This window comes from Galeopterus variegatus, unplaced genomic scaffold, assembly GCF_000696425.1.
Source record: "Galeopterus variegatus unplaced genomic scaffold, G_variegatus-3.0.2 Scaffold439, whole genome shotgun sequence".
Taxonomy (NCBI): Eukaryota; Metazoa; Chordata; class Mammalia; order Dermoptera; family Cynocephalidae; genus Galeopterus; species Galeopterus variegatus.
The window spans coordinates 578,639-596,411 of record NW_007726550.1 but is presented as its reverse complement, the minus strand read 5'-3'; the positions used below and the strand labels follow the sequence as shown (position 1 = coordinate 596,411).

The 17,773-nt window shown below is 45.5% G+C and overlaps 1 protein-coding gene across 1 annotated transcript in view; it reads left to right on the top strand.

Annotated features, from left to right (window-relative positions):
• Positions 1-17,773, top strand: part of LOC103587304 (complement C5-like) — a gene marked incomplete at its 5' end in the record, with an annotated part of 38,345 nt that overhangs the window by 18,643 nt on the left and 1,929 nt on the right. The gene's annotated exons all lie outside the window — the stretch shown is intronic.

Below are 17,773 nucleotides of genomic sequence, written 5' to 3'. Positions count from 1 at the left end.
CCTTTGGTCCTGGAGCTTGTCAGCCTCAGAGCAGTGCTATGCAAAGCGTGGTCTCCTGGCCAGCATCCACATCACCTGGGAGCTTGGTAGAAATGCAAATTCTCAGGCCCCACCCCAGACCTACTAAATCAGAAACTCTGGGAGTGGAGCCCAGAAATCTATGTTTTAACAAGATCTCCCGGAAAATTATAGGTACATCAAAGTTTAAGAAGTGGTATTTAAGAGCTTGTGAAAATACAGGTCTGATTCTGTAGGTCTGGGGTGGGCAGGAGCTCCTACATCTCCTAGGTGATGCCTATAGTGCTGGTTCTTGGACCTTGAATAACAAGGTTCTAGAGTGTTCTATAATGTCAGGGATTCCTGCATGAAGGGAAGTAATCCTTTAAAAGCCAGCTCCTTAGTTGACAGTAATTGTGCACAAGGCCTTTTGGGAATGGACTACAGGAGAAAAGGCTGAGGGATTCTAGGGACAGGGAAACACAGGCAGTAAACAGAAAGAGGTCTTCAGAAAAAAGGGGAGGTTGGAGGCCCGAAAGGAAAAGTAAGCTGCGTTTGCAGAATGTGCCCAGGGCAGGTCTGGCCATGAATTAATCTTTTCACTCACTTAGTGTCTTCTATGTGTGAAGCACTGCTCTGTGTTTTTTGCATTCACCAAATCAATTAATCTGCAAAACAACCTAACGAGGCTGGTACTATTATTATCCCCATTTTACAGAGAGATAAACCAAGGAACAGAGAGATTAAGAAACTTGTCCAGGGTCACTCAGCTAGCAAGTAGTGGAGCTGAGATTTAGAATGCAGGCAGTGGACTCATCAGCATTAGACTCTTCTGCCTCAATTATAGTCTCTGCCCTCAGGAAGCCCACAGTCCAACGTGCACTAGGGGATGGTACTGACAAGAGCTGGCACCGGGATGATACTTAGTATGTGCCAGGCACCATGCCAAGCACTTCACATATACCTACTATTTTAGCTCTTGGAGCAATTCTATGAGGTCAGGATGACTCTCATCTTCTTTTTATAACTGAGTGATTAAGTAAACTTGCCCAATGACACACGGCTGGCAGATGGCAGAGTGGGGATCTGTGGCACGGGCTTTGCAGGAAATAAAGAGCACGCTGAGGCACAAAGCAGGGGCGCCTAACCCATGAGGTGGGGAGAGGTGATGAGAAAGGCTTCCTGGGGCAAGTGACATTTAAGCAGATGTCTGAAGCACGAGAAGGACTTGGCAGATGAAGAAGACAGGAAGGCGATGAAGAGGAAGGAACAGAGCATCCTGAGCACAGGGAGTAGCAGGAGCAAACCAGGACCACACATGAAATATGTGAAGAACAGAAACCGTCCAGTACGGCGGGTTCCTTGGTGGGGTGGAAGGGAGGGTGAGGAGTGGCTCCAAACTCAATAAATACGTGCAAGGCACAGTGCCAGGCGCCGAGGACACAGCGTAGGCCAGACAGAAACACTGGCTTCAGGTAGGGAATATGGGTGTAAAGGCATCGTTTATGCAATTAAGTACTTACTGACAACTATAATAATACGGGGGAATGTGATCCTGTGCAGAGACCGACCCAGTAACAAGGAGAGACATGGGTGACACAGAGAGAGAGAAGTCAGTGCAGACTCATGGAACGACACAGACACCCAGGATGGGAGAAGCAGAAACGCAGCAGAGAGAGGCACAGAAGGGCCAGCCCAGGGGGAGGTTTGCCTCTCATGGAGCCTCCCTGGCTTGCAGCCACGGTGATAGAAGCCGTGGGCGGAAACTAAATCAGAGTAAATCCTTCTAATGAGGGTGATCGGGAAGGTGAAGGGTCATGACCTGCAAGAAAGAAGTTGAAAGGCCCAGGGAGCATTTGGGCAGGAGAAGAGAGGACTGGGTTGGAGGGGGGGTGTGGTTTACAATGGAGAGCAGCCGACTGATTTGTGCAGTAGGCTTGGGAATACAGGGGAGTGTCCCACATACAGTAAACTAAGGCAGTAAAGATGCTGTTGTTTAGGTCCAAGCACCACGTCATAAGCAAGAACATTCCTAATACACCAGCCTTCTGTCCCTCACCCCGCAACTGTTCCTAGGGCTCCCTCACCAAGAAGGGGCCACTGGGTAGAACTTTCTCCAATATTTACTGCAATCTAATTTAAGCAGCTAGACGATATTTGCCCAGCACCTTCATTTGCAGAGCATGTCCACATCCACCCACATCACAAGGAGGTGTCATCGCTTTGCAGATGAGGAGACTGAGGCTCAGAGAGGTCAACCTCATCTAAAGTTTTATATCCAGCAGATGTCACAAATAGGCTCTGAACCCAGCTTTCCCAACTCAAATGCTTTTGCTTCTTTCTGTACATTTCCCTGGAAAAGTCCATAGAGATTAGGTTCTTCAATATTCTCACTTGACAGATGAAGAGAGAAGCCCGGGGAGGGAAAATGACTTGCCCACAGCCATACGGTCAGGGCTATTAGCATCCAGGCTTCTCCCCCATCCACAATTCTCACTTGACAGATGAAGAGAGAAGCCCGGGGAGGGAAAATGACTTGCCCACAGCCATATGGTCAGGGCTATTAGCATCCAGGCTTCTCCCCCATCCACGTCCTGCTGTCTCCACATGGCCTTGAAGGACGAACAAGCAGGTCAGTATCCCAGATGAGGGCCCAGCAGCCTAGGAGAATGGCATGTGAAGAGTCTTAAGTGCCTGGGTGGCAACTGCCCAGGAACTCAGCTGGCCACAGTTCCAGCAGACGGTTCCCTTTTTTCCAAGCAGTGCACCTACTGAATCCCCGTGGCTGTCACCACTCCAGGATCCCGGCCACCCTGCTGTGACAGTGAAAATCTTTCACCTGCATTTCTTCCTGATGCCTGAATCTAGCCTTTTTACTTTCACTTAAATAATTTGTTCTCTTTTACCTTTCTGCTGTTTTCCTTTAACTTGTACTGTTTTCTTTTGTGCAGTTGTAATAATTTCCTTTTTATTTTCCCTTCTAATTATCATCATTTCATAGTTACTTTATTCTGGTTTATTTATTTTTAGCTTGTATTTATTTGTTCTTAGGGTTTTTATTTTTTTATTTTTCATTTCACCTTTTTAGTAATGTTCTTAGCACAAATCATCCATGTTCTCTCTTTTTTTCCAATTTTGCCATTGCTCCAGTGGCCAAGCAGGAAGCATAAGAATACAGGGGCAGGTACTGCCAAATGGGCCTGGCAGTGTGTGGAACAACATGAAACAGGTCTCTGTTCCTAGAGCTTTATGGTCAGAGATGCTCATGTCACTTAATGTTTCAGACCCCATGTCCTAAGCAGAATAGCTCCAAGCCAGAAATAGTCTGTGCAAAAGGGGCCTCTAGCACCAGATCCAAGCCCCTCTTTGTGTCCTTGCTTCCCCCACCCCCACCGCTTCAGGACCTGGTCTCCAGGATGGACCTCTCTGAGCTGAAGAGCAGATGCACTTAACTTTTCTTTCTTCTCACCCTCGCTCCTACAGCCAGACCCAAGTTCACACAACAGATCTGTCCCCCCTCCCCCAGGCTCTTGCCTGCTGAGTTGGTTGATTACTGCTGATGCTAGTTCCCTGCCCCACCAGGGGCAGCAGCTCTGACCTGTCACCCCCACTTCCAGCCCAGAAATCACTATCTTAGCACTTGGGTTTCAAAAGGTTGCCGAACAAATGAAAATCTATCTTACCTCTTTGCTAAGCAATTTGACAATACATCTGTATTCAAGAGCCAAAATATATTTATTTCTCTTGATCCAGTAATCCTTCTCCTATTGAATTATTTATATAGAGTAAATTCCCAAAAGGAAAAAAAGGGTTTGTCCAAGAAGATCTTCTGTGGAGGATTAATTACTCATTTGATAAATATTTACTGGGTACTTCCCATGTGCCAGACACAGTTCTGCTGTAATCAAGATAAACAGGCTCTCTGTTCTTCTGGAAAGTATGTTACAATTGAGAAGAAAGACCATAAATACCTACATAAATAAATATATTTACTAAATAATATATCGATATATTAATAATCATAATACAAACATAATTATTAATATAATAGTATATTAATAATTTATTGATATCATATAGTTATATATTTACTAATATAAAAAATTAGTATATATTTCCTAAATATATTAGTAAATAATATATTTACTAAATTCTCAGCAGAGAATTAAAATAAAGGTCTGTGATAGAGAATAATTGGATGGCTGCTCTAGACTGGGTAGTCAGGGAAGGTCTATCAAATGTCACTAAATAAAGTGACATGTAAGCTGAGATTCTCATGACAAGAAGGAATGAAGGTCCAGAGAGAGAATTCCAGAAAGAGAGGCTAGTGAAAGCCAACACCTAGTGGTCCAGAGCACTGATGGGGCTGATAGGGCTGATGGGGCTGGACCAAAGAAAGCAAGTGATGGACAATGGGGTGGGAGAAGTGAGAGGGGCCAGATACACGGGGTTTTGTAAGCCCCAGTGAGATGTTTGGGTTTATTCAGTTGAGAGCACTAAGCAAGGGCAGGAGACCAGACTGGAGATGAGCACAGAGGCAGGGGACCTGTCAGGAGCTATCACAGCTGTCCTGGTGAGAGGTGATAGTAGCTGGACCCAGCATGGTAGAAATGCAGATGAATAGAAATGGATGGATTCGGGGCATATTTCTGAAAGTGGGGATGTTGGGATTTACTGCAGGAATTGGGATGGGGTGATGAAAGCAGAGGAATCGAGGATTACTCATGGACTCTTGGCTTGAGCTACTAGGCATGCCATTTACACGGCTGGGGAAGACAGAAGGTACAAAGGTATAAAAATAAGAAAAGAAGATGTTATGGGCTGAACTGTGTGCCTCAAAAAGATATGTTGAAATGCTAAGCCACAGTACCTCAGAATGTGATCTTATTTGAAAATAAGGTTGTTGCAGATGTCATTGGTTAAGGTAAGATGAAGTCATACTGGAATAGGGTGGGCCCATAATCCAATGTGACTGGTGTCCTTATAAGAGGAGGAAAAGGTGAGCACAGAGACAGTGTTTTCGTATGTTTGTGTTGCTGTAACAGAAATATCCGAGACTGGGTAATTTATAAATAACAGAGGTTTATTTGGCTTACGATTCTGGGACAGGTGCATCTGTCACAGGTCTCGGGCTGCTTCTACTCATGGCAGAAAGTGGCAGGCAGCCAGTGGGTACAAGCAGATCACATGGCAAGAGGAAGCAAGCGGGGGAGGTGCCAGGGTCTTTTAAACAACCAGCTCTCTTGAGAACTAATACAGTGAGATCTCATTCATTAATCGCCCCACCTAGGGAGAGCATTAATCTATTCATGAGGGGTCTGCCCCCATGACTCAGTCAGTTTCCAACTCTGCCGCATTGGAGAGCAAATTTCCCCGTGAGTTCTGGGAGGACAATACATCTAAACTCCATCCGACAGAGACACAAAGAGAGAATACCATGTCAGGACATAGACACTGGAAGAAGATGCCCACCTAAAGAAGAGACAAAAATTGGAGCAATGCCTCTACAAGCACAGGAATGCCAAGAATTGCTGCCGTCACCAGAAGCCAGGAGAGAGGCAGGGAACACATCCTCCCTGAGAACCCTCAGAAAGAGCCAATCCTGCCGACACTTTGATTTCAGACTTTGAACCTCCGGAACCATGAAAGAATACATTTCTGTTGTTTTAAGACACCCAGTTTGTGGTTCTCTGTTACTGCAGCCCTTGCAAACTAATACAAAGGAGAGTAGGGATGTCTGTAGGGGGCTTGTTATGTTCAAGAAGTCTTTTAGACCTCCTTGTGGAAATACCAAGTAGCATTTGGATATATGAGTCTAGAATTATGGTATCTAACATAATGCATGGTACTTTATTGAAGTTCTTTATGTGATATATAAAATACTACATTTAAAGTGATGGCCTAAAATGGGGAAATAATTATATAAATGATGGTACACACAAGCGAAGAAATATTATGTTACCTCTAAAAAGAAGCGTTGTAAAGACTAGGTAGGAACCTGGAAAATACTTGTGATGATGTTACACACAAAGCCAAGAATTACCACTATGTAATAACTGTCTATGTATGAGAAGCAGGTGTCAAACTGTCTCTGTTCCAATCACAGCTGCAACTCTTCTAAATGGTCTGGGATTAAATTGTCACTATCCTGAATATTATGTTTGCTCACTTTATTTGCAGCACCAAAGTAAGTGCACACAAGGCTGAATTGCAAAGTGCTGAGATAGCAGAGTAAAGAAGCAGAGTGGAAACAGAATTGAGCAAGGCAGACTTCCTGGAAGAGTTGACCTCTGCAAAAAAGTCCATGGCCTAGGGCGGGTGGTTACCATGGGCCAGACACTGTGCCAGCATCAAGGGGCAGGCTCAGCAGAAGCTCCAATAAGTCATTCTCTCTGTAGACACACCTGATCTGGAGCTCTTCCCACACACAGTCTTCTAATTGCTTATTAGAGGGACTGTCTTATTAGAAGACTGTCCCTCCATCCCACTGTGAGCTCCTTGAGGACAGGGGTCATATCTTATTTCTCTCTGTATTCTAAGCACAAGACCTGGCACAGGGTAGGTATAAATTAAAATCTGTGACATTTAATAGAACATGAGAATCAGAATTTAACTGTCGTAGAAGAATTTGCAAGAAGGGTACGTTGATACTGAGACCCTCAACCTGTGGACATGAGAATCCCCAGAAGGTAGGGGCTTGAAGTTCCTACCTTCAAGCACAGCTGAACTTTCAAGTGATGGTTAAATGGCTTTATCTGAGACGAGCACAGATTCTTACTTGCTTTGGAAGAACTGATAGACACAAACAACACCAACTGGAAAAACATAATGGAAGAAGAGATCTCATGTTATGACAGCAAATATAATTGCTATGTTGAGTAAAGAAGACTCACTTTCTCAATTCATAAATCAACTTTATTTTGTCTTTTAACCCCTATAGAAATTTATTCAGAGGGAAGGGAGAGAAGTCCTTTCTCTGTCCTTTAATGAAAACACAAGCATCTTATGACTGATCTGACCACTCTTAGGAAGTAAAAAGTCCTGTGATCACTTCGGTCACCAAACAACTCATCATAAATTAGATGCTCAGTTCCACACAAAAGTGAATTTTCAAACTAAACTTAAAATTCAATCTTCTTTCCTCTCCCAACTCATCCCAAGGGCTTGCTGCAGGTGGATCTCTATAGCTGGGAATAGGATCCTGGACTGCTGCCTCTTTCCCCAAACTTTTTGTTGTTTCTCTTTTTTTCTCATCGAGATAATAAATAAAAAATGCATAACATAATATTGACCAACTTAACCACTTCTTTTTTTTTTTTTTTTTCTTTTTTTTTTTTTTTTTTTGTCTGGTACCGAGTGCGGCACCGGATCGCAACCCTCAGTGCCGCCACCGTACCGGACCGGGACCGGCAACGGGATCGCAACCCTCGGGGTTGCTCCCGCGCCTCGCTCAGCCAGTGAGCGGGAACCGGTCTGTATGTGGGATCCGAACCCTCAGGCGGGAGCGCCGCCGCGCTTCCCAAGCGGCGCACTATCCAGTGCGCCACCGGGCCGGCCCCAACTTAACCACTTCTGAGTGCACAGTTCAGTAGTGTTGAGTATATTCACATCGTTGTGCAAGCTAACAGTGACCTCTGACCTCTCTGGGGCTGGAAGTATGGGGTAAGGAGGAGGGGGAGAAGAAAGGGGAGCAGGAGGCTCTAACCTGACCAGCACTATCGTAGGATGGCTTTGAAGGGCTTCAAAGCTGACTCTGACACGGGCACGTCCATGGAGGTTTAGACACAATCTCTAAGGACCTCTCACCCTTACACGAGCATCGCACTACCCTGTATCCTGTTGCTCGCTTCTTATGCAGCCCTAGGAATCCAGTGGTACACTCAGTTTGTCACCCCTACTGGACAGACCTAAGAGACCTTCACATCAGCTCTTCTTGTGTATGGCCCACTTCCAGTGACTGCAAAAACCATCCTTTGCCCAAAACGACTTTGGGAATTCAGGCTGCTCCCAGCAGGGCCGCCTCTGCTTTGTCTCGTCTGTCTAAGATGGTGCCCATCTCTCATCCTTTAGATTTCTCAGGAGGCTGCCAGATGCCACCATGAGACAGAGTCCACCATGTCTCCCCTTCTCAAACTATCGTTGATACGTATTAAGCTCTGTAAGTAAACTCCATGAAGTCCCTCTCTCTTGACTTGAGAAGGAACAGAGAAGCACACACTATCACCAGCCATCTCCAACAAAATCTTCATTCAACACTAATATCCTGAGACAGAGCTGAGGGTCTTAGGGCTCTTCGTATAGCACCATGTAATATGCGGGATAAAGTGCGAAAACGCGCGCACGCGCGCGCACACACACACAGAGGGGAATCAAAGATTAATCAACACTGTTTCCCAAGGGATTCAGTCTACTAAGGGAACGAGAGCATGAGCCCCTAAGATGAGCTCAGGCAGGATAGTTCCTGCTGGCTGCAGTGGAGAAGACGCCATGCAGAAGGTGACCTCTGAGCTAGATCTTGAAGAATAACTAAGATTTGGATATGCTGGAATGAAGTCATTTTTGAAAGGAAATAATGCAAACAAATGCCCAGTGGTGGAGTCAAAGGAGGTGTGGACAGGGACCCTTTGGTAGTTTGTTTAAACGAGACAAGTGGGAGATAAGGCCACGCCAGACCAAAAATGAACAAGATAAGGGTTTTGGATCTTTCCCTGCAGGAAAAGAGAAGTTTTGAAATTTCTGAAAAGGGCAGCAGGATGGAGGATGGATTAGGGAGGACAGTGACTAACTGTTGGTAAAACATGTTCTTTATTTCCTTGAGTCATTTATCCCAGTCAGGGTCCCATTAAGAAGAAAAACAAAACAAAAACCTTATAGGACCTGCTTTCTTTTCCAGCAGGTCTGCACTTTGGAGCCTCTCATGTGTCAGATTGTGAAGATATCCAATCCTGTTTTTACTGTTAGTTAAGGGGCCTTGGCACAGCTGTCAGTCCCAGGACCCTACCTACTTCCAGCTCTGAGGCTCTTGGCTTCACAAGTCTGATGGGGCTGCTTGACCCACTGCTCTCTAGAAGAGTCCAAGGAGAGGGGCTTCCTTTTCTGAGCAGAACCAAAAAACCCTTGCCTCGAATGAGTCCAGCCACAAAGACTCCACCCTGGGCCCCACTTAACTCAGACCAGGAGCCAAATGGGAAAAATCCAGGAGGCTGTGAAGCCAAGAAAATAGTGAGCGTGGCTTTAAATCCCAGCTCTTCCCCCTTCTCTTTCCGATCTTGAGACTTCACTGAGCCTATATGTCATAATCTGTAAAATGGAAACAAAACCACCCACCTCACAAGGTTGCCTGTGAAGATTAAATGATATAGATCCTGGTGCCGATAACACCAAGATCCAGGGTTTGATCCCTGTACCAGCCAACCGAAAAAAGAGAGAGAGGGAGAAAGAGAGAGAGAGAGAGAGCGGAAAAAAAAGTTAAATGATAGAGATTTGTAAATATAACTAGCACATAGCAGATGCTCAATAAATATTCCTCCCACCCCTTCCCTCAACATCTCTCTGTGCCTCAGTTTTCTCACCTATTAAATATGGTGAGGACTCAAGGATTAAGATGAATTAGGTGGAGTGCCTAAACCTCTGTCACCTGCCCCACACAGGGACTCTAGGGAGACCACAGGACTTTCATCTGAGTTCTGGAAGCTATTTTTTCTTTTATTATTTTCAACAATGAAAAAAATCATAAAAGACCATTTATTAGTAACATACATTGGCACACACTTGGAATGAGCCCACATCCCCCAACTTCTCCCCACTATCACCATCTGACTCAGTTTCCTCATCTGTAAGGCAGTCTGAAGTAGGTCCCCCTCGTTCCCCCCTGCAACTGCCTGCTAGGTTGGGAGGCCTGTGCCCAGCAGAGGGCACTCTGAGCGTAACCTCCTGACCAAGGCCCTGGGGAGAGGCAATGGGCCAAGGAAAATTCTAGTGGAAAAAATGAAGAAAGGATTCCAGATTTATGAGTCCCAGACTTTGAAAAACAAAACTGCTGAGTTGTCTCCTGAGTTAGGGAAAAAGAACACCACAACCACTCTGAGATTTCCAGGAAACTATTTGTGAAGGCTTTGGGCAAGGCTGGTGGGGGTCTGGCTAGGGGGAGGTTGGGGTGTTCCAGCTGAGGTTCCAGTGCCTGGGGAGGAGGGAGCTGGGGGTGAGCAGCATACATGTGGAAGCATAGGTGTGCATGTGTTCTTGGGTACGGTGGGGTTTGTGGGTTTACGCGCCTGTACACGTGTTTGTGTGCGCCTGTGAGTACAATCCCACAGGTATTTATTAAACACCTTCTATGCCCCGCTGGCCGTAGTGCTAGGTGATGGGGACCCAACGGCAAATAAAACTGTCCCTATACTAACAGAGCTTTGTTTAGTGAGGGATGCAAAATAACAGGAATTTCATTTCAGAGTGCCCGCATCTGGGAGGCAGTTTGTATGGAGGCTGAGAACACTGGACTAGTGCTCAAGCAGCCTGGGATTCGAGTCCAGCTAGCTGCGTGACCTTGCACATCTCTCTGACACTCAGTCTCCTTAGCTAGAAAATGCAAATAGCAAAACCACATCCTAGGAGGTAGTATGTGTGTGTCAATGTTCACTGACAGTCTCTGAAGTGTGCACAGGGGCTGCATCTGGATGAACATCTAGTGTGTACAGCCCAAGGAGTTTGCACATCTGCTTGTGTTGTGTGTGTAAAGTGCCAGGCTCTACTAGAGGTCACAAAGAGTGGCCCACAGACGTAGTTTGTGGGGATGCTAATTTGCTTTTTGGTTCATGAAGTGCTCTAAAAATCAAGACATTTCACATAAAAATCTAAGTTTCCAGTTTCTCTTGAAACATTGGAAGATCTGGCCATCCTGCAAGCATGTGCGTGTGTGTGCCTGCATGCTATGGTCTCTGCTTCCTGATAGATGTGTCCTTCCCAGGGGCACCCTCCCTCCTGGCAGGTCTCCAGGGCTGTCCTTGGAGGGGTTCCAAGGCGGCTCAGGAGAGCTTGTGTACAGACATGTTCTCTGTGAAAGGAGAAGCAAGACAGGGCAAGAGCTGGTGCCAGGGCCCCAGGGCCTCCTCCAGAGGCTCCAATTTCAGCAATCAGAGGGGCTGGAGAGAACCGTGAACCCTATGCAAGGCTCTCTGGCTGTGTGGCTGGACACTGGTTTACAGAAGATGATAACCAAGGATGTCAGTTAGACAGAATGGCTTTTCTTGTCTATTTAATTTTTCATTTAAAAATATCTAAAGTATACCTCTGAAATGATTAAGACAATGATCTCCCCAGAAAGTTTTGCTACATGTACGAGGGTACTTCAGAAAGTTCATGGAAAGATTCACATTATCTTTTAATTCTATTTTTCCACAAACTTTTTGAAGTACCCTCGTATATGCTAGGGTTCTTCTAAAAATGGGCAAAAAAAAGGAGTGTGGCTTTGTAACACCAAGGCCAAGGGTTCAGATCCCTGTACCAGCTAGCCACCTGTCCTCCCCACCACCCCCACCAAAAAGAAAAGAACTTCATTAAAAGTTGGCAAAAAGGTTCATGGTAGAAGCTAAAAGCATTTTTGTTAAATACATTTTAGGAATCCACAAGTGTGAAAGGTAGGACTGACACCTTTCTAGTATCCCTGAATCCTCTTGTGGTGACAAATCAGTCTCTCCTAAAAGATATTAACTGGGCCCCCACTGTGTGCAGGAGGTAGGCTGGGCACAAGGGGGCCTACAAAGACATATATATGACCTGCTCCTTGACTCAAACATAGAGGAAGAAGCTTCTGGACCTCTGACTTACTGTGCAGACTCATTACCCTCTCTAGGTCCCCATTTCTTCTTCTGTAAGACAATAGACCAGAAGACATGAGGAGACACCAATCCCACTTTCACGATCCTCCTGGCCCCCAGTGTGGGCATTCTTTGAGGGGGTCAGGGCTGCGGCCCTGGTTCTTAGCCTCCTACTCCTGCCCTGCATTCCAGCTCCGAAGTCTTGGCTTGTGCTGGGAATTCATCTGGCTTGATCTCTGAAAGAAATCCATCAGAGGAGGTTTTTCACATAGCTTCTCTTAAAAAAAAAGTCTGAAGTCCAAAAACACCATGCCTCTAGTGGAAGCTTTCAGCATCTGTTATAGGGGTTCCTGGTACCTCCCCACGTCCAGATGGGGAGAGCAGCCCCTAAACAGGTAGAAGAGTTGTGCTTCTTCCCCATCTCCTGGGTTCAAATAATTAAAGTTTGAATGATTAAATGCTGAAGAATTCCTCTGAGGTCATTCTCCCTCTTCATGGATGAGAAAAATAAGGCCCAAGAATAGGAGGGACTTTCCCATATTCCTGCAGTCAACATCAGAAGCAGACCTCCTGATTTCTGAGGAAGAGCTCCCCCACTCCTTGATTTTTCTCTCCCAGGCCGAGTCCACAGGATGGAGTGAGATGACGATCACCAAGCTGCATCCTTCCTCAGCCAGATGTTGACTGCTGTCGAGCTAGAACGCCAAGTTATTCTTATTCTGCATTAACCAATGGCCAGGGAACTCAAGCCTCACGAAGATAAGTGAGAGAGGAGTAATAATTCTGTAGCCCGGCAAAAAGCCCCGGTCTACATTCACCTTTGGGAGAGTCTTCATTGCCAGAGTCCATGAAAGAAGGAATTGACACACTGCAAAACCAGTCTTTTAGAAGAGCGCGCAGGAGTGGCCAGAAATAGCAAAGAGAAGCAGTAGGTTGGCTAGTATTGATGCCTTTTCCATTATTGGTGTCTTGGAGTTTGTCCTTATCAAAGGGTCCATCTGTCCTGCTCTTCCCCTGGACCACATCACCTGACCATGAGTGCCACTGGTACCCCCATCATAAATTGAAACCCTCATTGCACCTTTGAAGTGGCAAGTCCCATTGACAATTGGAAAAACCCAGGGACAGCTTGGAACCTACAATGCAAGGAACTTCAGAGGTGCTTTGTTTCTTTTCCTAAAACCTGAAAATCTGAGATAGGGAAAACCACCAGATGTAGAAACTCCCTTCAACAAACAACCCCAGATTTCTTTTCAAATTTTTGCTAGAGTGCTATTTCTAACTTCACAACACCCAGGAAAAGGTCAGATCAAAGATACTTAATAAATGTCTTCTGATGGTGGTGAAATCATTAACTATTATTACCTTAAGTAAAAATTTTTGTTAATAGTGTCTGGCATATTAGTCATTCACTGAACAAATATTTATTGAATGTCACCCATGTGCCTAGCATTGTGCTAAGCCAGGGGAAACAACAATGAAGAAATAAGTTTTTGTTAATAGTGTCTGGCATATTAGTCATTCACTGAACAAATATTTATTGAATGTCACCTATGTGCCTAGCATTGTGCTAAGCCAGGGGAAACAACAATGAAGAAATAAGACACAACTTTACTTTCATGATTTTAATTCATTTAATTTTACATATTCATATACATAATTTCACATATTCATATAATCTACTGGAGCAGGAAGAAAGAAACTGGTAAATAAGGCACATTTTTAATAAGAACCAAGATGGAGATTTAAAAAAGGATACTTGGGACATTTTTAATCATCACACCAAAGCAAAAAATATTGATATGCTATAGTTTTTATACGATCATTTGGTGTACGCGTATTTCCTTGTTTTGTTGTTGATGTAAGTTATATGTAAGGTATCACAGGGTGATATTGAATTTGTGTTGAAGAACCCAATACCATTTGGTCTTCTTATCTAGTAGGTTGCTGATAGCCTGTAATCATCTGCTTAATTAAATTTCCTGACGCAGGGCTCAGAAGTTACCAGAGGAGATTAAGATGATGCTAACAGGAAAGCTGTTTGCTAATTGTTTTTAGTAAACACAAGCCATGAGTGCTGGCAATGGAAAGAAACAACACAGGGGCAAACTGGGGAATATTTGGTATTATCAAGTAGACGGAGTGATAGTCAATTCTGGGCTCCACATTTTAGGGTTGGTGACAAACAGGAGCTGCCCAAATGGCTGTCATTAGATGACTGGATTCTTTCACTTGCTTTATTCACATCACCCTGCTCTAGGAGGTAGCCATTGGAAGATGAGGGACCTTGTCTGTCTCATTCACAACTCAAATCTAGGGCCATGCTTATGGCCTAACATACAAGTATTACAGGTGTTCAATAAACACGTGTGGGGCAAAGTCAATGAGAACGTCTGCAGCAACTGTGGCCCACACTCCAGCCCCTTCACCCCTTACCTGCTGCCAGATTGGACTCTCAATTTCCTTCTCTCCCACCCTGCCCTCAGGAAATTCTCTTCCTGACACTTAGAATGAGATGTGAGTCACAATGGCTCATAGATCTGTCCCCTGTTAAAGAAATGTCAGGAATTAAGAGGCTGGAGAGCAGGCTGGCTATCGGACTGGGACAGGGAGTCAGATGGCCCCACTTCACCTACCTATACCCCAGGCCTGGATTTTGGAAACTAAGCGTCAGGAATTAAGAGGCTGGAGAGCAGGCTGGCTATCGGACTGGGACAGGGAGTCAGATGGCTCCACTTCACCTACCTATACCCCAGGCCTGGATTTTGGAAACTAAGTGTCAGTGTGTAAAGGATCCTGGAGAGTATCCGTTTCATCCTTGTAACCTGACAAATGAGGAAACTAAGGCCCAGAGCAGGAAAACAACTCTAGGCTTGCCAGTGAGGGAACCAACCAGGTGAGATACCCAGCTTGGTCTAAACAAGTGGAAAAAAACACTGAAATCCTAAAGTGAATGTTCTTCCCCTTCCAGCACTGCCAATTATTGGCCACTTGACCTTGACCAAATGATTTAACTCATTAAGCATTGTTTTCTCAACTGAGAAAAAGAAAATAGTTTTCTCACCACTTCTTGGTGGTGCTATAAAGACAAAACAGAGCATATAATGTGCTTACAGCAATGTCTGACATGAAATTAAAAGTAGACACTGTTATTGTCATTATTATTTTTACCACAACCACCGACCCCAATCCTCTAGATGTTTAGGCTCCAGTCTGGTTCTGCTTCCCTCTGGAGGAGTGATTACTCAAGACTGTGTAATCTCTCTTCTCTAGCACCTTTGGCTACCAGGATCCTGAACTATAACACATGTGAAGGTGCCTTTGTTGGCGGAAGCGTTGAATGGGCTAGGACAGCAGAGGGGAGAGAGCCACAGAGAGAATTCCAGTTTCCACATTTGGGATCTAAAAATGTCAAATTAGGTCCTTGATTTTCAAATGATGTGGACTTGTGGGGATCTAGAGCTCTGAGGTCAAGGTGGGGAGGACAGAAGACCACTGCACAGCTCCTGACACCTGCTCTGCTTAATAGAGCATCTCTGCTTCTATCTCATTGGTGTATTGGGGCTCCATGTGAGAGAGAATTCAAAGACATGGTCCTACAGCTAATACAGTTTGAAAAATCAAATGCATTCTAAGATTTTTAAGGTAATTTTTGCTAAAAAGAAAAAAAAAAAACAACTGTGAACTATTGTTTCCTTTATTTATTCATCTAACTTGAAAAATCAAATGCATTCTAAGATTTTTAAGGTAATTTTTGCTAAAAAGAAAAAAAAAAACAACTGTGAACTATTGTTTCCTTTATTTATTCATCTAACCCCAAACATTGATTTAGTGGCTAGGGAAAAGCAAACAAACAAACAGAACACAAGTATCCTGACTCCCACTCCAGTGCTCATTCCAGCACATCACTACAGATTTCAGATGGGAGTGGAAAGAAAGAAGACACAATTTCTTTCATCCCAGTACTAAGCTGTCAGGGCCTTCTCAGCTTTTACCATTTTTCTATTCTGCATCTTAGAATGGATTATAAATCTCTACTCTAGGAAACAGGGTAGGCCAGGAGGTGATCAGACACTTAGAGGCAAAGTCTGGGAGGATGTTACTTTGGCAATACCATCTTCAATACAGAATGGCTTATGAATCTAATTATCCAGGATCCTCCTGGCCATTCAGTCCTTAGCTCTTTTGCAGGAGCCACAAGTGCAAAAGGCATTTAAAGAGGCCAGGCAGTTAACGCCAATGTCAAGGGTCTGACGGCTGAAAGATTGGGGCAAAACTGGAGAATGAAAGCCTTTTGGTGTCTCTGAGATCCAGCCAACAGTGGAGGCTAGGACATCACCCAGTTCCCTGTGTTTGCCTCCTTGTTCTTCGGTCACAACCCCATGCTTAGACCACCAGACCTCAGGCCTTGGCCAGATGGACTATTTCTCTTTTTAAACTTATTTTTAGAAAATAAAATTCTACTGGGTAGAGATGAGTGGTCTCCAGAAGGTTTTATTTCCTGTCTGAGTCAGGTTCAGCACTTTCAATTTCTGCAGCCTTGCCTTCCCTGAGCATTCAAAAGTCCTCCGGTGATGCCCCCTCTATTTCAAGAGCCCCCAAAATGAATCTGAGTGACTACAGATAAGTTTTTGGTACTTTCCAAAATTAAACTATTTCCCTTGGTAAATTTCCAGCATATGAGCTCATTAATCTGAAAACAGGATGTGGCACATGAAGAGAGTGCAGTCAGATTGCCTGTTCTTTTCAATTACACCAGCTTAGTGCAGAGAGGAAGGGTGGGTGGGACCACAGAATGGCTTTCCTAGGCCCCAAATCCTTGAGAAACTTCACTTCATGGATTGGACTGAGAATCAATGAATTTTAAAATCAGAGACTTAAAAGAACTCTTTGAATCCTTCTCTCTTAGAATGGAAAGGCCCCACAGATGCAGCTCTGGCCAAACTCACCGATTGCAGCCTCTTGGAGGCTCCTGAGACTCTCTGCTTGTTCACAAGCAGGCATCTCCCTTCCAGGTGGAACCCCGAGGGCCTCCTATCACCAGTGGGACACTGCCCTGCAGCAGCTGCTCAGCCTCTGAAGGGTGAGAGAGTTACATACATCCCAGGTTAAAAAACAACCAAGAACAAAAGAAGCGACAGCCTGGGGTCAAGACAGAAAAAGGACCCTAATACATAAAGAGAATGTAGCTGGTGCTTGTGAGGAGTTTAAGCCAACAAGGCCGGGCAGCCTCGCTCCTGCCTCAGCCATCAGTCCCACAGGTATTAGTGGTGTGATGGAGCAGGAGCCTTTGCCAAACTGGCGGCTCACAAAAATAAAGCTTGTTTGTATCTTTTAAACTAGAATTCTACCCCAACACTAAGATCCATAGCTATTTTTGAATAGCATACACAAATTTATAGGGAATAAGTGGCCGTGTGTGTGTGCGTGTATTTACACGAATACAGAAACGGTTCCTTAAAAGACCCCGATTTGTGGAAGCTCAGCGCCTTTGGAACCGCCTGGTGCCATCACTGCACCGATGGCGGCGACCCAGTGAGCGCGGCCGAGCCTGGCGCTGTGCTAGGGCCCCCGCAGGGACCCAAGAGGACTGAGACTCGGCTTTGCTGCCTTCCAGCCCCTCCCCACGCGGGATTTCAGGCAGGCCGAGGAGCAGGGTGAGGGTTCAAACTCCAGGTTTGTCCTCGTTTATTCTGGGAGCAACACTTGCAGGCACTGCACGAGGTGCCAGGAACAGGGCGCGCGGAGGCGGGACAGTGAGCGTGCTCGTCACCCCAGGAGCTCAGTGCCTGCGACGCCGTAGACCCGGCCTCAGTTTCCCCATCGGGGGAGCCCTCGCCGCGCACCGAAGGCAGCCTCGGGGACAGGCTCGGGCTGGGGGGACCGACCCCGGGCTCCGGGCGCCGGCCCTGCCTCCCGCGGCTTCCGCCGCGCCCCACCGGAAGCTCCCGGCCGGGTCG